Here is a 24,994-nt window from a genome sequence, read left to right as displayed (position 1 = left end):
TTCAGATCAAGGCCACAGTAGCCTCTCTAGGTTAGGTGCTTTATAAGTGTTCTCTTGACCACCTGAATGGAACAAACTATGACACAGGCAACGAGAAAATATTTTTGAGCTTCCCACACTTTTTTGGCAACTGCCATCAGGCCCCTCAACATCTCAAGATCAAACATTTGTGCAAGAAAGGAATCTGTCATCATTAAAAGATCTGCCTACTGGAACATCCTGCCCTTTGGTCCTCATGGGTAGGAGCATTAAGCTTTGTTTAGATTAGTTCAATGACTGACTTGGATGGTGACTTAGACTTACCCACATTTCAAATTCACTTGGCACTATAGACTTAAAACTTCTGAGGGTCCTCAGATCCCTGCTCTGATAGACCTTCAATGTCCTCCTACCACTCCACCTCCCATCCTCAATGATCTACAGCTGCTCAGAAGAACCTCTTGTTCCTAAAACAATGAAGATACATTTTTCAAAAGAGCCTCTGCACTTAAAAGACTAATCTAAAACACAGCTTAATACTGCTATGAGTATTTAATATTATTATGGTTGTCAGTTGATTTAAATATTTTAATGAGTGGCTTTATTACACTTCTGTCCTAAGGCTTTAAGCATAACACAATTGTAAAACTCCAATGTCCTTGTAGCCATATTTCTTTGGCATTTTAGTAGTTTGTGGAAAAGGTCAAATCATGGTTGTTATGGCTCACACCGACAGATGACAGCAACAGTGATTTTGTACAAAGAACCTTGAACTAGGTGGCAGGAGCCTTGCATTTAAATTCCATATCAAAACATCATGTTGTATACCTTCAATATATATACTTTTTATTCATCATTTATACCTCAATAAAGCTGGAGAAAATAAATAATATATAAAATGATGAAATACAGAACTAAACAAAGGGTATAACTATGTTAATAATTGAAAAAAATGATGGATGAAAAGTAAAAATTACAGCTGAGTAAAAAAATAAATAAATTCCAGATCTGCCACTCACCAGCTAGGTGACCTTGGATGAGCATCTTAGCCAATGTGAGCCTATGTTTTGTTATCTGTGAAATTAAGATAATGAGCCTGACTAAAATAGTTTTTTATGAGTCAAACTGGACAACATGTGAATATATTTTCTTTTTTTTTTTCTTTCTTTTTTTTTTTTTTGAGAAGGAGTCTCACTCTGTCGCCCAGGCTGGAGTGCAGTGGCACTGTCTCTGCTCACTGCAAACTCCACCCCCCAGGTTCAAGAGGTTCAAGCAATTTTCCTGCCTCAGCCTCTCGAGTAGCTGGGGTTACAGGCATGCACTACCACACCCGGCTAATTTTCCTTTTGTCTTTTAGTAGAGATGAGGTTTCACCATATTGGTCAGACTGGCCTCAAACTCCTGACCTTGTGATCCGCCCACCTCGGCTTCCCAAAGTGATGGGATTGCAGGCATGAGCCACTGTGCCCGGCTGTGAACATATTTTCTAAACTATAAAGTGAATGGCACATAGAAAAGATGTACACTCCTTTGTACAAGTGAAAAAATATGTAGTAATATGAAAAGCTGAATTCTAAGCTCTTTCATTCACAAAGACACACTGAGCTTCCACCATTCACCTAGGAGGAACTCTCCACCCCTTTTTGTCTCAGAGCCTGCTTGTATCAGCTGTGTCTGTGAGCAACATGGAGGAGCACCCCATACCCATAGTGCCTTCACAGTGTCTGACACAAAGGACACCTGATACACACTTACTACACAGGAATAAACAGCCCTCCCTCCCACCAAAATTGTATTAAGCCTCTACCTCCAGGGCTCTCTGAAAGCTGCTGCATCCCATAGTCCAGAGAGATCACATGACTTACTGTATGGCCTCCTGAAGCTAGCCTTTACCTTGAGTTTACGAACATCAGCAATGGCATCTGACCACAGGCTCCCTTGGCTTGGATGGTGACTTGGAATTACACACAATTCAAATTTGATTGGCTTTATAGACTTAAAACTTCTGCTCTTTTTATTAGAATTTGACCTCAGTATGGATCATAGATGCTTAGTTTCTCCTTCTCTTAATTTTTAGAGGTTGATTACTATAGCAGGAATCCTGTTGTTTTCTAAGATATTTATCCTTTTTAGTTTCATCCAGGACTGGGAAGATATCAAGGCAACAAGACTTGTGTATCAGTCACAGCCAGAGTCACTGGCAGATGGGACTATAGGTAAAATGCGACTGGACCCAGTTTTGGCCAATAAGTGGCACAGGAATTAGCAAAGGGTGACAAAGATTATATTGCTAGAAGAATTGGGCAAGGTTCAAGGAAGCCAGAAGCAGTAAGTTCAGTAGAGGCCAAGAGTTCTGTTTACCTGCTAAGAGAGGAGCAGACAGGGGCACTCAGATATCCTGGCAAACTTCTTGAAAGACGGAGCTGGTTAGACTGAGGATGTGTTCTGATTGCTGCCTCTGAGCTTCACTGTTAGCCACTCAGCATTCAGTTCTGCTGGATCTTTATCCCCTTCCTCTACCCCCATCACTTTTAGAGCTGGTGTTGGACCAACTAAGCCCAAATACATAAAACCAAGGGGCAAAAATATATCTACAAATACAAATAAACAGGATTGGTACTATTACTATCAAAGTAGAGTTTAAGGCAACAGTATTAAGCAGAAGAGAGATATTTTATATAAATAAAACACACAGTTCAGCAAAAAGTAGTAAGCATTGTGAATCTTAAAATACCAAACTACCCAGCATCAATATATATATATATATTTTTTTTTTTGAGACAGAGTCTCGCTCTGTCACCCAGGCTGGGGTGCAGTGGCACGATCTCAGCTCACTGCAACCTCTGCCTCTTGAGTTCAAGCGATTCTCCTGCCTCAGCCTCTTGAGTAGTTGGGATTACAGGCACACATCACCATGCCTGGCTAATTTTTGTATTTTTAGTAGAGACGGAGTTTCCTCATGTTGGCCAGACTGGTCTCAAACCCATGACCTCAGGTGATCTGCCCACTTCGGCCTCCCAAAGTGCTGCTATTACAAATGTGAGCCACCGTGCCCAGCCCAGCTTCAAAATTTATGAAGCAAAAACTATAGAACGAACAGGAGGACATGAAAATGGAGAGGAAAATTGGACCCACATAGTGGAGGGACTTGAATACTTCTGAAGGAATCTGTATTCTATAGGAGACAGGAAACAAAGCAATCTCTCTGGTCCTTGGGTGTGCCTTTGATTTTCCCGCTTGTGTCAAGCTCTGTTTGTGAGCAACCCCAGGAAGCTACCCTGCATCCCCAGTGTCAGCCACATTGGACACAGAGGCCACCTAGGACATACAACTACTCTAGAATAAATGGAAATTATCTGCATGACCCTGCTCCCCATCCAAACTAAATTCATTCTTGAAGATACATATCACAACCCATCTCTTATATCAAGGCTTCTTCCCACCCAATGTCCCCCATGACCTCCTTCTCCCACCTCTGAGCCCTTGGAACGATCATCAGTAAAACTCTTTGGGAAATTAATCACACCCTGCTTGTGACCTATCTTCTTCTGTATTATCTATTTGAGCTGTTGCTTGAATCTTGCCTTATCACTTCACTTTTCACAAACTTGTTTTTATCTGCCAGACTTAGCTATATACCTCAGAGGCCTGATGTGGCCTGATATTTTTTGTTGTTGTTTAGAGTAGCATCACCATCCTGCTAGAACAACTGCACACTTACAGTGCTTTCTGAGAAAGCGGACTCTGGGACAGTGGGTGGATGGGCCTGAAAGGCAAGAGATTTTCTCTGATAGGAACCTGCTATGATCATACAAGGCAGGGGTAAGGAGATTTTCATGGTTAATACTATATGTCAAGTTGACATATAGTATGCCCATAGGATGCTCAGATATCTGATCCAAAACATTATTTCTGGGCATGTCTGTGAGAATGTTTCTGGAAGAGACTAGCATTTGAATTGGTTGACTGAGTAAAAAAGATGGCTTTCCCCAACGTGGATGGGCATTATCCAATCTGTTGAGGACCTAAATAAAACAAAAAGGCAGAGGAAGATTGGATTTGTCCTCCCTCTGCTTGAATGCTTGAATGAAGAACACCGATCTTCTCCTACCTTCGGTGCTCCTGGTTCTCAGGCTTTCAGACTCAGATAGGAATCTACACCAATGGCCCTCCAGTTATCAGAACTTCCATTTATATCAGTGACTTTCCTGGGGCTTCATCTTGCAGACAGAAGATCATGGGACTTCTCGGCCTTCAAATCACATGAGTCAATGCCTTATAATAATGATAATAATTTCAGATAGATAGATAGATAATTTGAAACAACTGTTTCAGTCAGATACGTGCATGTGTGTGTGTATATATATATTCTCCTATTTGTTCTGTTTATTTGTGTCTCTGGAGAACCCTGACTGATACAGAGATGGTATTTGCTTATGCTGCAAGGAAATGATGCAAGTAAATTCTCAGGAAGAAACAGGGCTGAATGGGCTAAAAGGAGTAAGAGAGTTAAGGATATCTCTAGCTGATTTGGTTATGATCTGCAAGGTTCCAAGCATAGTGCTGACATCCATGACCCAAGATAAGCCCTCCATACCAAGAGGACACTATTAGCCAAAGGCCACTTGCTCAGTTGGTTCAGGACCAAATCATCCACTGCTTCTGACCCATGTAGGGATGGCACAGGGAAGGAGGAAGGGTAGCTCAGCAGAGGCCACTCTCATGCAAGCATTCTGCCTGTGCTCCTGGCACTTCCAGTGCCCCACCCCACAGATTACCCAAGCCCTTTCCAGACCAAAAGATACAGATCCCTGCAGAGGAGTGGAATACCCCTCTGGCTCCCAATATCAAAGATTAGATACAGACAAGCCCTGGCTAGAGCCCACCAGCTCTAGATGCCAGACCACAAATGGCTCCTCAGAAAGCATGATTCTCCCCCACTCCCCTGGTGTGCTTATCAGCAGACACATGGCTCACCAGTGTAACTCTACCCCCATCCCAATGCACCTAATGGCAGTCCTTCCTCTGCTACCTGAACAAGACCCTCAGAAGCTGGCTTCTCCAGGTGCTCCAGGCAGAAGTATTGGCTCCCTCAAATCAATCAGTTTGTACTTCCCTGTGAAAGGCTGTATGGAAGAGGGAAAATCACAGGGACTTGAGAGTCAGAGAAACCTGAGTTAGTATCTTTGTGACCTTGAGCAAATCATCTCCCATATCTGGGCTGCATACCTAACAGGTTGTTGCCAGGGTTAAATAGCACCTAGTGCAATAGGCACTCAAGAAGCAGTAACAGTTATTGCTATCACTCTGTGCTGTGATAAAGTTAATCAAGGAAAACTTCAGAAAGGTAAGCAATCTGTGAATGTCTGGAGGACTGAAACAGGCTTCCTAAGGCTTGAACAGAGCCTTACCTTAGTCAGCCTCTTGCACAGGTGAGGCTCATAATTGCCCAAAACATCCCTACAGAAGACCCAGAAGAGGTTGAACTCCCCTTCCTGCTGGCCAAGCCTGGAGCCTGCATCTTATTTGCATACTGATTAACACTAGTTAGGAGAAATGCATGATCATGATCTTTGTCCTGTAAAGGCTAGGTAGAAACAAAGTCAGTGTGAAGCAGAATAGTCTTTTAGCCAACTGGATATGCTTTCTCCCTGAAGCAACAACTGAGGAGGGCTTTGAACTCTGCTGGGAGCTTGCTAGCATCTCAGGAAATTCTCTTGCAGGGACTGAGTCAATGAGCCATGCCCCTTCCGTGTGTACAGTTTCTACCTTTTGGGGATTTTGTTTGTTTGTTTGTTTGTTTGGAGACAGAGTCTCGCTCTGTCGCCAGGCTGGAGTGCAGTGGCGCGATATTGGCTCACTGCAACTTCTGCTTCCCAGGTTCAAGTGATTCTTCTGCCTCAGTCTCCCGAGTAGCTGGGAGTACAGGCACGTGCCACCATACCCAGTTAATTTTTGTATTTTTAGTAGAGACAGGGTTTCACCATGTTAGCCAGGATGGTCTTGATCTCTTGACCTCGTGATCTGCCCACCTCGGCCTCCCAAAGTGCTGGGATTACAGGCGTGAGCTACTGCGCCCGGCCTTCTAAGGCATTTTTATAGCCATTTTCTCATCTGGTTCTCCAAATAACCCTGTAAGGTAGGTATGAATAAACCCATTTCACAGAGCAGGAGACTGCAGACTCAGAAGGATAAAGAGATTAATCTAAAGTCACACACACACACACACACACACACACACACACACACACACAATTCAACTTCAAATTCAAACAAATCTGTCTGGAGCCCCCAGAACTCATGCTTTCTACTCCACTCCACTAACTCTTAGTACTTCCTTCTCTCTTCTTTACTACCCTGCCAAAAAAGTCTATCTTTCTCTAATTCAGTCTTCTTTTCTGTGGCTCCTGCTCACCTAGGAGTTTATAGCCACAGAATCTAGCCAAGCCTTCAGGCCAGAAAAATGAAGATACCTACAAGCAGTGACCCGGCAGCTTCTGTTTTTAACAGTTTAATTTCAAAGGAAATGGACCTCACTTAACTAAATTTCCTTTTCTATTTTTTCTAGCTATTAAAGAACTTGCATATCTAATAAATATTTAATAGGAATTTCCCTCCAGCTGAATTCAGACCCCTTAGCATCTCATTACCATGTCTTAGAATAGTATCCTCATTGTCACTTGCTTAATTATGCTCAGAAAGAGTTGAATTGTGTGGCTGTTGGGATCAGAAAGTGATTAAATTCACTTGGCAAGACTTTGGATATCTCATTATGATCCTCATTTAGCACTTCTAATGAAGTTATTTTTTTCCCCCAATACTGACTTGGGAAAGGCTTGTTCAGTGTAGCTAACTATTTCCCTAAGCTTTGCACAACTTCATACTGTGCCAGAAAAGATCAGAAGTTACTTCACACCTCATTTGCACTCCCAAAAAAAAACAGCCATCCAAAGTACAATGATATAAGGCCCTGGAAAAAGGGGTGGGGAAGTTAGACTTTGAGACACTTTCCAGATCACTGAGTCCAGTCCTGTCTGATGGTTGAATCACTTTTCCAGCAACAGTATCAAAGGCTAGTCCAGGTCCAGCTTGGATTCCTCCAATATCAGGAAATTCACTTGGCCTTAAGGCAGCCTGCTCTCTCTTTAAAGGACTCAGTAAAACCTTCGTTACTTTCAATCATTGGTCCTCACACTGCTCTCCAGGTCATCCCTGGCTTTGTTTGAGAATAAATTATATCTCTCTTTTAGAAGATCCTTTGGTGATTTGGAGATTCGTTCTAATGGCCACTTGAATTTTCTCTTCTATCAGTTAAGTATCCCCATTTCCTTCCTCCATTTCTTGTATGATGTGATTTCCAGTCCCTTTCTCATCTAAATAATACTCTCTTATCTTTCTTCTTCCCCCACTTTCTTCCTCCCTTTTCTTCTTGAGTGCCTACCCTACTAAGTAAAAGCTATAAAGGTAGATGCTGGACATAGAGTAGTGAATACGTCAAATATGACCCCTGCCCTCCCTTCCAGGGCTTAGAATCTAGGTGGAGAGAGAAACAAGCACACAGACCTCTACAATGGTGATGTAAGCATTATGTGAGTAACAAAAGGTGGAGAAGTATCTGACATTTATTGAATGTTGACTTTGTGCCCAGCTGTATGAGAAGTACTTTCTATTATTTCACTTATTCTTCACAATACCCCAATTCTTCAGAGGAGGAAACTGAAGCACACAGAGGTTAAGTAATTTTCCCAAGATTACACAATAAGTAGCAGATCAAGGATATAAATCCATAGAATACACTGTTATTGGACTCTTTGAGTATAGAACCCAGATTTTGATTCAACACCTCAAGAGTCCTCGGATCAGTCAAGAAAGCACAGCACTTTACATCTGAATACTCTGTCTTTGCCTCCATCTGAACTCCTCTTTCTTGTCTTGGGAGCATGACCCTTCCAAATGCTGGTTCCTTTAAATGTGTTGACAACAAAACCCAGAGATGCTGTTTGCCTATTGTTCATCTCAAGCAACCCCTCTGAGCCCCCTTCCATTCTGCCCCTCCCCCAGCTTTCCCTCACAGAAGAGGTCCTGCTAGGCCCCTGCACCCAGGCCCACATGCCTGCAGCCCCAGGTTTGACCAGTAAGAATTGAATCCTGGAAGGGTGGCCTTAAAGAGGGTTCTGACTGATAGCCAGATGCTTCCCAACATCCCTGGGCCTTATTTTCAGAAAAAAATGTTTCTTCTGCACATGAATGAAATAGATACAAGAGTGCCAGTCACAGGTTCCAGCCCAAACAAACTGTGTATTTTACTCATGCCTCTTCTTTGGTTGAAACTTTCTGATAAAAGGTTGACATGCTAGGGGTGAGGCCAGTAGGCAAACAGGTTTAAAAACGCATACTCTGACTTCCAAGGAGAGGTGAGATGGATCAAGGAATCTCCCTCTTATGGGTCTAGGGGTCCCCAAGCTGGAAATAAAGGAAAATCTTGAGCTCCTTCAAGGGAAATTCTAGGCACCTAGTTAGCCCTGAGAAGTAAATAAGCAACTTGATAAGCAAGAAAGTAACAGCAGCTTAAAACACTAGCCAAGGAAGTTAGAGTCAGGAAGTATATGGCTCCCCTCTGGTAAGACAGAACTGAAGACTGAACTCTGACCACTATTCTTTGTTCTAAATTTCTTCCTGAGGAGCCTGGAGGGAGTCACACCCATGAGCCAGAGCTATCATTATTTTCGGCTGATCCCAAATTTTTAAAAAATATTTCTCTTCCTCAACCAATTGCAAATCAGAAAATCTTTTACTCTACCTATAACCTATAAGCCACTGCTTCAAGATGTCCCACCCTTTTAGGCCAAAACCAATGTGTAATCTCTATGTATTGATTTGTGATTTTGCCTACAACTTCTGCTTTCCTGAAATTTACCCCCCTTTAAAAAACTTGCTTGCAAGGTATCAGGGAGGTCTGGATTTGAGCATTAGCTGCCCAGTCCTTCTTGCTTAGTGCCCTGCAAATAAATATCCTCTTTTCTCCCACTGCAAACTTTGATGTTAATATCTGGTTTTCCTGTGCCCTTTAAACAGATCCCAGTTCAGTTCTAAAACAGAAGCTACTCCTTGGATGAGAAGAATCAATCTGAAAACTAAAATGGGTCACCCCAGTTCTGTCACCAAGTTGCACTGTGAGCTTGAACAAGTCTCTTCCCCTACCTAGGTCCTTCATTTCTTAAATAATGAGTGGTTTAAGCAAGCCAACTTCCACGGGCCCCTCTAGCTTTAAGATATGCTGGGTTCCAGTCCATTTATTAAGAACTTTCTCTTTCAAGAACATCTGTAAGTGCCTACAAAGTGCAAATCCCTGTAAAGGGGTAAACTCAATTCTAGGGAAGAATTATTGAGGAGCCAGAAGCAACCATTGTGATGAAAAATCTCAGCCCTCCCTAAGACCTCCTTTTTGCCCTATTGGTCACTTTTACAAGCCTAGCCCCATGTCCTTAGAAGCACCAGTACCACACAGCAGGGGAGAAAGAGGAAGTCCCAACCTCAACTATAAACTGGTTTCTAGTAGCTTTCAGGCTATTCCCCCAGTAATAAGCCAGCCATCTTGACTCTGGGACTAGAGCTCCTTCTAATTTGCTTCTTCCCGAGAAAGGTAGGAGAATTAAATGCAATCCCTGACCTGCCAAACTCAAATTAAGATGACATTCCAAAAACACATGGAACCATTGTCAGTATTCACCACTATTAGGGTTATCATCTGTCCTCAAACAGGATAGGAGAGCAGAGTGCTGATATTTGGAAACAAAAGGTATGCCTCAAAGTAATATGAAAAGGTATCACTGGGATTGGCCTGTCAGCTGACAGCACAAAGGCCAAACAAGCTGGTACCCACTTGGGTGAATATACAGAGCCTGGCCCACATTCCCTAAGCACTAATGATGAGCACATAATTATTTCAGGGTTGATTAGACTTAGGGATGCTCATCTGTCTCTCAAAAGTTCCAATGGTCATAAGAAAGAAAACCAAAAAGGCTCTTTACTGTATTATAATAAGGAAATAAAACTGCCAAGGAACCTAGACATTTTGGGTCCCTGAGAAGCCAACTTGCCATTAGAAAGTTGCTTGGGCAACATGGAGGCACAACTATAGATCCTTCGTATGGATTGTATCTATCAGGGGCTTGAATGCTTCCCTGGGCACATGAGGAAGTTGAACAAGGTGAAACAGAGGAGTTCCTTTATCCCCCTTGTAGGGCATGCGACAGGGGTGTGACTCGCTTCTTAGGTGCCCCATTGCTCAAACCCCGAGGGGGAGCACGCAGATGGGCAGGTCATGCGGAGCGCTTTGGGGCTCCATCCCTACGGCAGTGTCTAGGGTTGACTGTTCACAGCTCCTGAAGTCCCAGTGGTTGTGTGTTAGTGTCCTCTTTCAGTTTTGCTGTCTGCAGGTGGCTTGTGTTAATCAGCTCAATTAGACCCTCTGCTTCATGTCAAAGACAGAGGGCTCTGTGTATCCCGGATTCTTACCCTGGTGCACCAGAAAAATCGGACCACACATGGGCTTGGAGGATGGGTGAAAGGTTTTATTGAATGATGGAAATAGCTCTTAGTGAGATGGATGGGGAGGCCAGAAGGGAGATGGATTGGGAAGGTAGTCTTCTCCTGGAGTCGAACCACCCAGTGCCTGGAACCTCTTCCAACTGCCCCCAACCAAATTCCATGTTGTCCCACTGTCGATGGCCTGCCGGCATCTGCTGGTGTCTGTCAGTGTGCTCTTCTGCTCCTCTGCTCCTCTCAACGTCCAGCTGTTTGTGCATGTGCCTGCTAGGGTCTTGGGGTTTTTATGGGCACAGGATGGGGGCATGGTAGGCCAGAGTGGTTTTGGAAAATGCAACATTTGGGCACAAAACCAGAAATGCCTGCCCTTACTTAGGTCCATGGCACAGGCCCAAGGGTGGAGCCCTCTCCAGGGACACTGCCCTTCTCTACCCAGCACTTTCCTGCCCACCCTCCTGTATCAAAGGCAGTCTTGGATCTCCTATTCGGCACTTAAAATGCATAGAATAACCATAAGTTCTTCTCAGGTTTGCAAATCACATCCTAAGAGAGTTCTATCTCTCCCTCTAGACTCAAACTCCCACACATGTCCTCTTCTCCACCTTCAGCATCTTGCACACCACTTTCACTTCTCAGTTCTCTGCCTTTCCACCAATGCAGCCACCACCACTTGGCTACCAAGGCTTTGAAGGCAGGCTCCATTAAGTAGTCCTTGCTTTTCCCAGTTCTTCTTCCTAGGCCTCCATATTTTTTATGCAGTGATTACAGTGCAAAAACAGCCGTAAGTGCTAAGTTAACCCTTAGTACTGCCTTTGAATCTGCTGCTGCTGCTTCTTTCAGGAAAAATGAAACATTTTACTAGACATTTGTAACCGAATAGAGTCTCATTATCCAATGGCCAAAACCTCTTATAACAACTACAACTCATAAGACCATAGTCCTAATAAACTTGTATATTTGAATAAAGTGGCTTTGCTTTCATGATACTTTCCCACAGGCTTACCGATCCCAACCCAGCACTAACAAGGTGAAGACCACAGGTGGGCAGACTGGCACTGGACGTGTACAGTATAGAAAGTCAGAGGACTACATTCTAGAGCCTGGGCTGACCTTGATTAAGTAAATGACCTTGGATAACTCCTTTTGCCTTGCTGAATGTTACTATGGCCCTCTTGTCAGAATGGGCTTATGGAAGACAGGTGACTAATGGGGCTTTTGCTCAAATCCATTTTACACTGGGCCCAGTGGGTTCCTGAACCTATATTGCAGTTATTTCCCCAGATCCAGATGCATAGTTGGAATAGACATATTAAGCAATGGCAGAATCCCCACATTTGTTCACTGACTTTTGGAGTGATGGCTGTTATGGTAGGAAAAGCCAGATGGAAGCCATTAGTACTTCCTCTACCTAGAAAAAGAGTAAATCAAAATCAACCCTTGGAGGGATCTCAGAGATTAGTGCCACCATCAAGGACTTGAAAGATGCACAGGTGGTAATTCCCACCACATCTCCATTCAGCTCTACTACATGACCTGTGTGAAAGACAGATGGATCTTACAGAATTACAGTAGACTTAACCATGTGGTGACTCAGATTAGAGCTGCTGTACCAGGTGTGGTTTCATTGCTTGAGCAACTTAACAATCCTCTGGTACCTGGTATGCAGCTATTGATCTGTACAACTGTTCCATAACTGTCCATAAGGCCCACCAGAAAAATATTTGCTTTCAGCTGGCAAGGACAGCAATATACCTTCACTGTCTTACCTCAGGGAGATATCAGCTGTCCAGCACTATGTCACAATTTAGTTTGAAGGGAACTTGATCACCTTTCACTTTACACTATATCACACTGATCCATTACATTGATGACATGATGTTGATTAAATCTAGTGAGCAGGAAATGGCAACTAGTCTAGACTTACTGGTAAGACATTTACATGTCAGAAGGTAGAAAATATATCTGACTAAAATACAGGCATCTTCTTCTTCAATGAAATTTCCAGGAGTTCAGTGGTGTAGGGCATATCAAGGTACTCTTTCTAAGGTGAAGGATAAGTTTTTGCATCTGGCTTTTCCTAACAAAAAAGAGGCACGATACCTAGTGGACCTGTTTGGATTTGGGAGGCAACATATTCTTCATTTGGGTATGTCACTCTGGCCCATTTACCCAGTGACCTAAAAAGCTGTTACTTTTGAGTGGGATCCAGAACAGGAGAAGGTTCTGCCACAGGTCCAGGCTGCTGTGCAAGCTGCTCTGCCATTTGGGCTACAAGATCCAGCAAATCCAATGGCGCTTAAAGAGGACCCTTTAAGTGAATGGCAGTGCAGGCCTTTGAGATTTGGGAGCAAGGCCCTGCCATCATTTGCAGGTAACTACTGTCCTTTTGAGAGGCAGCTCTTGCCTTGCTACTAGACCTTAGTAAAAACTGCATGCTTGACCAAGGGCCACGTAGTTATTACAAAACCTGAGTTGCTAATCATGAAGTGGATGTCATCTGACCACCAAGTCATAAAGTTGGGCATGTAGAGCAGCATTCCATCCAATGGAAGTGGTGTATATTTGATCAGGACTGAGTAGGCCCTGAAGGCACAAATAAGCTACATCAAGAAGTAACCCAAATGCCCATGGGCCCAACTCTTGCTACACTGGCTTCTCTCTCCCAGCCTGCACCTATGGCTTCATGGGGGTTCTCTACAATCAGCTGAAAGAGGAATAGAAGACTAGGGCCTGGGTTACAGATAGTTCTGCATAACATACAGTCTCTACCCAAAAGTGGATAGCTGCAGCACTGCAGTCCCTTTTGGGGACATTCCTGAAGGAAAGTGGTGAAGGAAAATCTCAATCAGTGAACTTTGAACAGTGCACCTGATTGTGCACTTTGCTTGAAAGGAGAAATGGCAAGATATGCAATTATATACCAGTTCATGAGCTGTAGCCAGTGGTTTGGCTGACTGGGCAAGGACTTGGGAGAAATATGATTGGAAAACTAGTGCCAAAGAAACTTGGAGAGGGAGTATGTAGACAGACCTCTTTGAATAAGCAAAGAACATGAAGGTATTTGTGTCTTATGTGGATGCTTACCAAAGGGTGACCTCAGGAGAGCAGGACTTTAATAATTCCGTGGATAGGATGAGCCGTTCTATGGATACTAGCAGCTGCCTTCCCCAACCACTCCTGTGATTGCCCAATGGGTTCATGAACAAAGTGGCCATGGTGGTAGGGATGGAGGTTATGCATGGGCTAAGGAACATGGTCTTCTACCTACCAAGTTTCACCTGGATACAACCATGCTGAGTGCTCAATTTATAAGCAGTAGATACCAACACTGAGCCCCTGACAATGGTAACATTCCTGACAATCATAAAGCTAACTGGTGGCAGATTGATTGCATTGGATGACTTGCATCATGGAAGGAGCAGTGTTTTATCCTTACTGGAAAAGACACTTACTCTGGCTACAGATTTGTCCTCCCTGCATACAAAGATTCTGCTATAACTACCATCCATAGACTCATGGAATGTCTTATTCACCAACATGATATTCCTCACAGCATTGTTTCTGATCCAGGAACTCGTTTCACAGCAAAAGAAGTGTAGCAATGGGCCTATGCTCATGGAATTCACTTGTTTACTTTGTCTCCACTATCCTGAAGCAGCTGGCTTGATAAAATGGTGGAATGGCTTTTTGGAGACTCAGTTAGTGCCAGCTAGATGGTATTACCTTACAAGACTAGAGAATGGTTCTCCAAAAGGCTGTAAACTCTGAATCAGTGTGTAATATGTATTGGTGTGTCTTTCATAGCCAGGATTTATGGGGCCAGGAATCAAAGTGTGGAAATGGGAGTGGTACCATTCACTCTTACTCCTAGTTACCCACTAGAAAGCTTGTTTTGAGATAATAATTAATTTTTTATTTTAATTTATACATTTATGGGTTACATAAAATATTTTGATACAGGCTTGCAATGTGTAACAATCACATCAGGGTAAATGAGGTACCCATCACCTCAAGCATTTATGTTTTATGTTACAAACAATCCAGTTATACTCTTTTAGTTATTTAAAAATGTACAATTAAATTATTTTTGACTATAGTTACCCTGTTGTGTTAGCAAATATTAGATTTTATTCATTGCTTCTAACTATTATCTATGCCCATTAACCATCTCTACCCTGTCCCATCTGCCCAACTACCCTTTCCAACTTCTGGTAACCATCCTTTTTCTCTCTATCTCCATGAGTTCAAATGTCTTAATATTTTTGCTCTCACAAGTGTATGAGAATATTTGAAGTTTGTCTTTGTGTGCTGGATTATTTCACTTAACATAATGACCTCCAGTTTAATCAATGTTGTTGCAAATGACAGGATCTCATTCTTTCTTGTGGCTGAAAAATACACCATTGTGTATATGTACCATATTTACCCATTCATGCATTGATGGACACTTAGGTTGCTTCCAAATATTAGCTATTGTAAATAGTACTGCAAAAAAAAAGAGAGAGAATGCAGATAACCTTCAATATATTATTTCCTTTCTTTTGGATATATACTTAGCATTGGTATTGCTGGATCATATGTTGACTCTATTTTTAGTTTTTTGAGGAACTTCCAAAGCATTCTCCATAATGACTGTACTAATTTACATTCCCACCAACAGTGTACAAAGGTTCTCTTTTCTCTACATCCTCACCTGCATTTGTTATTTCCTGTTTTTGGACATAAGCCATTTTAACTGGGGTGAGATGATATCTCCTTGTTGTTTTTATTTGCATTTATTTGATGATCAACAATGGTGAGCACCTTTTCACATACCTGTTTGCAATTTGTGTTTTCTTTTGAGAAATATCTATTCTTATCTTTTGCCCATTTAAAAAATTGGATTATTAGATTTTTTTTCCTATATAGTTATTTGATATGATTTGGCTGTGTCCCCACCCAAATCTTATCTTGAATTGTAGCTCCCATAATCCTCACTTGTTGTGGGAGGGACCTGTTGGGAGGTCATTGAATCATGGGGATGGGTTTTTTCCATGTTGCTCTCATGATAGTGAATAAGTCTCATGAGACCTCATGGTTTTATAAAAGGGCAGTGCCCCTGAACATGCTCTCTTGCCTGGCACCATGTAAGATGTGTCTTTGCTCCTCTATTGCCCTCTGCCGTAATTGTGAGGCCTCCCCAGCCATGTGATACTGTGAGTTCATTAAACCTCTTTTTCTTTACAAATCACCCAGTCTCAGGTATGTCTTTAATAGCAGTATGAGACAGACTTATACAGTAAATTGGTACTAGGTAGTGAGGTGCTCCTATGAAGATACCTGAAAATGTGGAAGCAACTTTGGAACTGGGTAAAAGGCAGAGGTTGGAAAAGTTTGGAGGGCTCAGAAGAAGATAAGAAAATGTGGGAAAATTTGGAACTTCCTAGATACTTGGGATGGGGAGCTCAGAAGACAGGAAGATGTGGGAAAGTTTGGAACTTCCTAGAGACTTGTTGAATGACATTGACCAAAATGCTGACAGTGATATGAGCAGTAAGGTCCAGACTGAGGTGGTCTCAGATGGAGATGATAAACTTGTTGGGAACTGGAGTAAAGGTCAATCTTGCTATACAAAGAGACTGGTGGCATTTTGCCACTGCCCTAGAGATTTGTGGAACTTTGAACTTGAGAGAGATGATTTAGGGTATCTGGCAGAAGAAATTTCTAAGTGGTAAAGTTCTCAAGAGAAATCAGAGCATAAAAGTTTGGAAAATTTGCAGCCTGACAATGCAATAGAAAAGAAAAACCCATTTTCTGGGGAGAAATTCAAGCCTGCTGCAGAAATTTGCATAAGTAAAGAGGAGCCCACTGTTAATCACCAAGACAATGAGGAAAATATCTCCAGGTCATGTCAGAGACCTTTGTGGCACCCCCTTGCATCACAGACCCAGAGGCCTAGGAGGAAAAAATGGTTTTATGGGCTGGGCCCAGGGCCCACCCTGCTGTGCATAGCCTAGGGACTTGGTGCACTCATCCCAGCCTCTCCAGCCATGGCTAAAATGGGCCAAGGTACAGTTTGGGCCATGGCTAAAAGGGGCCAAGGTACAGCTTGGGCCATGACTTTGGAAGGTGCAAGTCCCAAGCCTTGGCAGCTTCCATGTAGTGTTGAGCCCATGGGTACACAGAAGTCAAGAATTGAAGTTTGGAAACCTCCATCTAGATTTCAGAGGATGTATGGAAATACCTGGATATCCAGGCAGTAGTTTCCTGCAGGGGCGGGGCCCTCATGGAGAACCTCTGCTAGGGCAGTGCAGAAAGGAAATGTGCTATCAGAGCCCCTGCACAGAGTCCCCACTGGGGCACTGCCTAGTGGAGCTGTGATGAGAGGGCCACTGTCCTCCATACCCCAGAATAGTAGACCCACCTACAGCTTGCACTGTGCCCCTGGAAAGCCACAGACACTCAATGCCAGCCTGTGACAGCAGCCAGAAGTAGGGCTGTATCCTGCAAAGCCACAGGGGATGAGCTGTCCAAGGCTCCAAGGGAGTCTACCTCTTGCATCAGTGTGACCTGGATGTGAGACATGGAGTCTAAGATGACTTTGGAACTTTAAGGTTTAATGACTGTCCTGTTGGATTTCAGACTTGCATGGGGCCTATAACCCCTTTGTTTTGGCCAATTTCTCCCATTTAGAATGGGTATATTTACCCAATGCCTGTCTCCCATTATATCTAGGAAGTAACTAACTTGCTTTTGATTTCACAGGCTCATAGGTAGAAGGGAGTTGCCTTGTCTCAGATGAGACTTTGGACTTGGACTTTTGAGTTAATGCTAGAATCAACTAAGACTTTGGGGGAATGTTGAGAAGGCATGATTGGTTTGGAAATGTGAAGACATAAGATTTGGAAGGGGCCAGAAGTGAAATGATATGGTTTGGTTGTGTCCCCACCCAAATATCTTGAATTGTAGCTCCCATAATCCCCATGTGTTGTGAGAGAGACCTAGTGGGAGGCAATTGCATCATGGGGTGGGTTTTCCTGTGCTGTTCTCATGATAGTGAATAAGTCTCATGAGATCCGGTGGTTTTATAAAAGGGCAGTTCCGAACACACACTCTCTTGCTTGCCACCATGTAAGATGTGCCTTTGCTCCTCCTTTGCTTTCTGCCATGATTGTGAGACCTCTTTGGCCATGTGAAATTGTGAGTCCATTAAACCTCTTTTTCTTTACAAATTACTGAGTCTTGGGTATGTCTTTATTAGCAGCATGAGAACAGACTAATACAAGGTCCTTATATATTCTAGGTTTTTTTGTTTTGTTTTGTTTTGAGACAGAGTCTCATTCTGTCACCCAGGCTGGAGTGCAGCAGTGCAATGTCAGCTCACTGCAATCTGCACCCCAGGTTCAAGCGATTCTCCTGCCTCAACCTCCTGAGTAGCTGGGACTACAGGCATGCACCACCATGCCCAACTAATTTTTGTATTTTCAGTAGAGATGGTGTTTATGTTGTCTAGGATGGTCTTGAACTCCTGACCTCGTGATCCGCCCATCTTGGCCTCCCAAAGTGCTAGGATGACAGGTGTGAGCCACCATGCCCAGCCTATTCTGGTTATTAATCTCTTTTCAGATGGATAGTTTGCAAATATTTTCTCCCATTCTGTGGGTTGTCTCTTCACTTTGTTGATTATATCCTTTATAGATAGATAGATAGATAGATAGATAGATAGATAGATAGATGATAAGGATTTATCATGAGGGATTGGCTCACATGATTATTGAGACTGAGATATCCTGTGATCTGCCATCCGCAAGCTGGAAGCCCAGGAATGCCAGTGGCGTACTTGATATAATCTCATTTGTCCATTTTTGCTTTGGCTGCCCGTACTTGTGAGGTATTGCTCAAAACATTGTTGCCCAGACATGTGTTCTGGAGATTTTCCTCAATATTTTCTTGTAGTCGTTTCATAACTTGAGTTTTTAGATTTAAGTCTTCAATCCACTTTGATTTAATTTCTATATATGGTGAGAGAGGAGCCTTGTTTCATTATTCTGCAGATGGATATCCAATTTTCCAAGCACCATTTATTGAAGAGACAGTCTTTTCCCCAGTGTATGTTCTTGACACCTTTGTCAAAAATGTGTTCACTGTAGATGTATGGATTTATTTCTGGGTTTTCTATTCTGTTCCCCTTGTTTATGTGTTTGTTTTTGTGACAGTAGCACGCTGTTTTGGTTACTACAGCTCTGTAGTATAATTTGAAGTAGGTAATGTAATTTTTCCAGTTGCGACCTTTTGCTTAGGATAGCTTTGTCTATTCTGAGTCTTTTTTGTTTTCATACCAACGTTAGGATTGTTTTTCTATTTCTGTGAAGAATGTCATTGATATTTTGATAGAGGTTTCATTGAATCTGCAGATTGCTTTGGGTAGTATGGACTTTTTAACAATATTGATTCTTCTAATCTATGAATATGGAGTATCTTTCCATTTTTTGTGTCCTCCTCAATTTCTTACATGAATGTTTTATAGTTTTCATTGTAGAGATCTTTCACTACTTTGGTTAATTCCTAGATATTTAATTTTATGTGTGGCTATTGTAAATGAAATTGCTTCTTTATTTCTTTCTCAAATTGTTCACTGCTGGGATATAGAAATCCTACTTACATTTGTATGTCAATTTTGTATCCTGAAATTTAAATAATTTATTTATCAGTCTAACAGTTTTTTTGTGGATTCTTTAAGTTTTTCCAGTTATAAGATCATATTATCTGCTAACAATGATAATGTGACTTTTTCTTTTCCACTTTGGATGCCCTTTATTTCTTTCTCTTGTCTGATTGCTCTAGCTGGAATTGCTAGTACTGTGTTGAATAACAGTGGTGAAGGTGGGCATTCTTGTCTTGCTCCAGATCATAGAGGAAAGGCTTTCAGTTTTTCCCCATCCAGGATGATACTATCTGTGAGTTTGTCATATACAGCTTTAGTTATGTTGAGGTATGTTCCTACTATTCCCGTTTATCTGAGGGTTACTATCAGGAAGAGATGTTGAAATTTGTCAAATGCTTCTTCAGCATCAATTGAAATGATTATATGGTTTTTGTCCTTCATTCTGTTGATACGATGTATCATATTGATTGATTTGCATATATTGAACTATCCTTGCATCCCTGCGATAAATCCCATTTGGTCCTGATGAATGATCTTTTTAATGTGTTATTGAATTCAGTTCCACTGGCCTAGATATATTAGTTGCAAAAGGAGGGATGCTTCTACCAGAAGACACAACAATGATTCCATTTAATTGACAAATAAGATTACCACCTTGCTACTTTGGGCTCCTCATGCCTCTGAGTCAACAGGCCAAGAAGGAAGTTATGGTATTGGCTGCAGTGATTGAGTCACAATGTCACGGGGGAAATCGGACTACTGCTCCACAGTGGAAGCAAAGAAGAATATGTCTGGAGTAGCTGTGATTCCCTTAGGGTGTCTCTTAGTATTATCATACCATGCAATTAAGGTTAATGGGGAAAAAATCCAGGTAGGACTATGAATGTCCCAGATCCTTCAAGAATGAAGGTTTGGGTCATCCTGCCAGGTAAAGAACCACGACCAGTTGAGGTTGTTGCTGAAGACAAAAGGAATCCAACATGGGTGATAGAAAAACGGGGTAATAAATACCAGCTACTATCATGAGACCAGTTACAGAAACAGGGGCTATAATTGTCGTGAGTATTTCTTTCTTATTTTACATAAATATATTTGTGTGAATAAATTTAAACTTAGTGTGAAAAAAAGAGAATAGGGAAATATTAAGCAAATATCTTTGTTTTCTTTCCTCTTGTATTCCCTTATCATGTAACATAAGATGTATTGAGTTTGTATTAGTTTTTAAGTAATGTTAATGTTACCTCATAGTATTTAAGTTAGAGGATATCAGAAGAAGAATAAACGTCACTCAAAGACTTCATCTCCTCTTATGGGAAAGGGATAAGTGTGTATTAGTTGCATACAGAACAGTTGTATCATGTTAGCTAATTATGACTTTGTTATTGTCTTTATTTGGAATTTTTTTTTTTTTGGAGACAGAGTTTAACTCTTGTTGCCCAGGCTGGAGTGCAATGGCATAATCTCGGCTCACCGCAACCTCTGCCTTCAAGCAATTCTTCTGCCTCAGCCTCCTGACTAGCTGGAATTACAGGCATGCACCACCATGCCCGCCTAATTTTTTGTATTTTTAGTAGAGACGGGGTTTCTCCATGTTGGTCAGGCTGATCCCAAACTCCTGACCTCAGGGGATCCACCTGCCTCAGCCTCCCAAAGTGCTGGGATTACAGGTGTGAGCCACAGTACCTGGCCTTTATTTGGAGCTTAAGTATAGCTTAAGGAGATGCATACAGGTGTGAAGTTGACAAGGAGAGGAATTGTGATGGTTAATTTTATGTGTCAACTTAACTAGGCTAAGAGATGCCCTGATAGCTGGTAAAACATTATTTCTGGGTACATCTCTGAAGGTGTTTCTGAAAGAGATTAACATTTGAATTAGTGGACTGAGTAAAGGAGATGGCCCTCCTCAATGTGGGTGGGCCTCATCTAATCCATCGAGGGCCTAAACAAAACAAAAAGATGGAAGAAGGAGGAATTCACACTCTCTCCTTGAGCTGGGCTGTCTGTCTTCTCCTGCCTTTGGACATTACCAATCCTGGTTCCTGCACTTTTGGACTCAGACTAGGACTTACACCTTTGGCTTCCCTGGTTCTCAGGCTTTCAGGCTTGTACTGGAAATATACCACGGGCTTTCCTGGGCCTCCAGCTGACAGATGGCAAGTCATGGAATGTCTCAGTCTCCATAATCATGTGAGCCAATCCCTCATGATAAATCTCTTTATAGGCCAGGCACAGTGGCTCACGCCTATAATCCCAGAACTTTGGGAGGCCAAAGCGGGCAGATTGCCTGAGGTAAGGAGTTTGAGGCAAGCCTGGCCAACATGGTGAAACCCTGTCTCTACTAAAAATTTAAAAATTAGCCTGGCACGGTGGCGGGCACCTGTAATTCCAGCTACTCGGGAAGCTGAGGCAGGAGAATCACTTGAACCCAGGAGGCGGAGGTTGCAGTGAGCCGAGATCAAGCCACTGCCCTCCAGCCTGGCGACAGAGCGAGACTCTGTCTCAAATAAACATAAATAAAATAAGATAAATATCTTTATACACACACCCATGCACACACACACACACACAATTGGTTTTGTTTCTCTGAAGAACCCTGACTAATACAGTGTCTGTCTCTGCAGTGTGGTGAGAACAGACTTAGTTTGAAAAACAAACAAAAGAATAGGGAAGGAACTTAATTGGCAAACAGTAACTATAGCACTGTTCTAGATCCTTTACAAACATTAGGTTATTTAATCATCATCACAATCATTTGCAATAGATACCATTGCTATTATCATATGATAGGAGAAAAAACTAGGGCACAGAAAGGTTAAATAACTTGCCCCAGGTCACACAGTTTATAAACAGCAGAGCTGGGATTAGAACCCAGGTAATCTAGCTCCAGAATCTGTACTTACAACCATGATGCTATGCTGATAAACAGAGGCTGTTTTTAATATCTCTGACATGCAATTGCTAATAGGCTTGAACTCCACATTCAGTGCTCTTTCTCTTACATGGCACTGCCTCTCATATACCTGTATGCTTACTGAAGATCCACTATAGAAAGTTATATCTGGAAGAACCTGAAAATCCTCAAGGCTTTGCTCAGACCAGAGATCAGTGCTTCTCCAAAGGAGTGTTTGATGTTCCTGTGAAGTTTCACAGGAGACTTGCTTCTGAGGTCCATGGCATTGATCTTATTCACAGCCTTGTCCTCATTTATCATGATTCTTTAATCAATAGATACTTCAGCAACTGGAACTTTGGGCTTGTATTCATGGAGATGACATTTGGCTGAGGCCAGTCTCCTTTCAGACGACCAATACAACTCCCCTACCAGGGAGCAGATCCAAGACTCCTGCAGTTTCTGAGGCATAAGCCTTTTTCTCCACAGAAGGTGAGGCCAATGGTTCAAAGTTGTCACTTGGCTTTTGTATAATAAATGTCTGTCTTGGGAGATTAACGGGCTTCATTTCCCTTTCCTTCATTTTATGTGGCCTACTTGGCTTGCAGGTAATTTTAACAGCAAGAAAAGGAGATGGAAACACCTTGTTGAAAGCAATACAGTGCTCTGTCGGTTCTCTGTAAGATATTTTCCAGAGGCTTTCTCCCCCTCCACCTCCCCCTTCTGTGAGCAGGACTATAAAAGGCAGAGAGTGCCTTCTGTCAGAATCTGCAGTCTGGAAGATAATTCTCTGGGGAGACACACCAACTAACCAGTTCAGAGCACTTTCCTACCCCTGAAGCTTTAGAATATATTTCACAGCTTTCTCTGAATTCTCATATCTAAATACATGCAGGCAATAAAACTACTATAAAACTACAATGACATAGTTAAACAAAAATGCCTGATGGTTTTATTCTTTTTTTATCCTTCATCTCTGGGAAGGAGAAACATCGTACAGGCACTTTAATGAGCCTTGAAAAGTAGATGAGTCAACGTTTCCTGAAGCTTACATCTTGGTCCCACCTTTCAGAACAAATGATTTTAATTCACAGTATCTTCATCACTAAGGTCATCTTTGCAGGATCACTCTGACAAGGAGAAGCAAGTCTGCAACATAAAAAATGACTCCTGTGTCATGGTTTTTCCCGGCCTAAAAGGAATTCACACATGATTAGAAATTATTCTTTGTGGTAAATGGCAGGAAAAATATCTGGAAAGGTGGAAATGATCACAAATAGAACAGCCGAAAGAAGATGGTTAATTGTTGATTAAATTTTGACATTAGCCCTATAGATAAATAGCCCCATCAAGTGTCTTTTAAGAAGTGTCAGTACTGGTATTCAATCGGGGAAATAAAAGATGGAAGAAAATCCATTTTTATTAAGTTTCTACAGAGCTGAGGGCACAATACTAAGTGCTTTCCTGCATGCTACCTTATTTAAGCCTCAAAATGCTCCTGTGAGGGTGGTATTACCATTAACTTCAACAGATTAGGAAACCAAGGCTCAGAGAGGTAAGTGGTTTGCCAAAGGTCACACGACTAGGAAGTTGGTAGAGCTGAGGTTCAAATATCATGTTGCTTTACTTTTTCTGAGGCAACTATAGAGAAACACCATAGCAAATACAACTACTAATGTTGACTTGCAAGAAATCTGGGGTTTCCCAGAGTCTGATATCCTTCAGCACATACTGTCTCTCCATCTAACACTCTCATTTAATGAGCAGGAAAATCCTTCCTAGGGTTCCCTGTACTTTGACTCAGTGACTATTCTTTGTAGGTATCCTTTGAGTTTTAGCTATTTGGTTAGTTTCATGATTTATTCTTCTGGTATTTTCCAAAGGCCACAGAATAGATAGTTGACAGCCTCCATTATTCAGGAATATTTTGGTTTCAACTGAAAGAAACTAAATTCATTTTAGCCTAAACATTCTCACCTCAAAAAAAAATTCCAAAAGTTTTTTAAAGTAATATTTTAAAATAAAAGTCCAAGGATAGTTCGAAAATTCAAGCCCTGGGAAGGGCAAGAATCCTCAAAGACAATGGGAACCAAGAATGCAAATACCATTAGCTAGCTCACCCATAAGCGTACGCACATTCACTTGTAAATTCTGTGTGTGTGTGTGTGTGTGTGCATGCAAACACACACGCACTAAAACCTTACAAGGTGTAGTTACAGGCCTGATTCTCTTGAGGTTAAGTTCAAAACTCTTCCAGAAGGGAGTACATCCAGCTTGGGATAGTGCCTACACCACTGAACCAAACAAGAGCGACCAAAGGGCAAGGTCAGAACATGGCCACATCAAAGATAATCATGTAAAAGGAGAGAGGCTTAGGGAAAGTAACGATATAGGCAATTCTATCGAAGCCTGTTTATCAGTTTATGGATGAGCTACCCTTAAAAGTGCCCACCCTAGTTCAATTAGTTAGAGTTGAGAACAGTGATGTTGTACTAAACACATCCCACGAAGGCCTACCCCTTGATCTGGGGCTGAGCATGGGACAGGCACTCTACTACACATATTCAAAACCTATTCAGAATCTGGGAGCCACTGAAGTGCTTAGATATAGCACTCAACCCCCTGACAACCACAAGTAAGGGCTAAGACCCAGAAAAGCTGTGTGATACAAAAGTGATGGTACACTCTTCACCTTGAGTCTCTTTTTTCAAGCAAAGTTACTCAGGCCCTGGCCAGCTGACAATTCTGCCACAACCAACTCAAGGATCACTAAGGAAATACTCCCACAGAAAGAATTTGCCACAAAAAGACTCTTATGAGCCCTACTCATCAGTCATTTAATTTCCATCCATTTTTCTTATCCACTGAGACCATCTCTTGCCCACTTACATTTGGCCTCCATTTCTTTTCCCATCATGAACAGGAGTGGAATT

This window comes from Rhinopithecus bieti, unplaced genomic scaffold (genome assembly GCF_001698545.2).
Source record: "Rhinopithecus bieti isolate Rb0 unplaced genomic scaffold, ASM169854v2 scaffold_1966, whole genome shotgun sequence".
Taxonomy (NCBI): Eukaryota; Metazoa; Chordata; class Mammalia; order Primates; family Cercopithecidae; genus Rhinopithecus; species Rhinopithecus bieti.
This window is presented reverse-complemented; position numbering follows the sequence as displayed.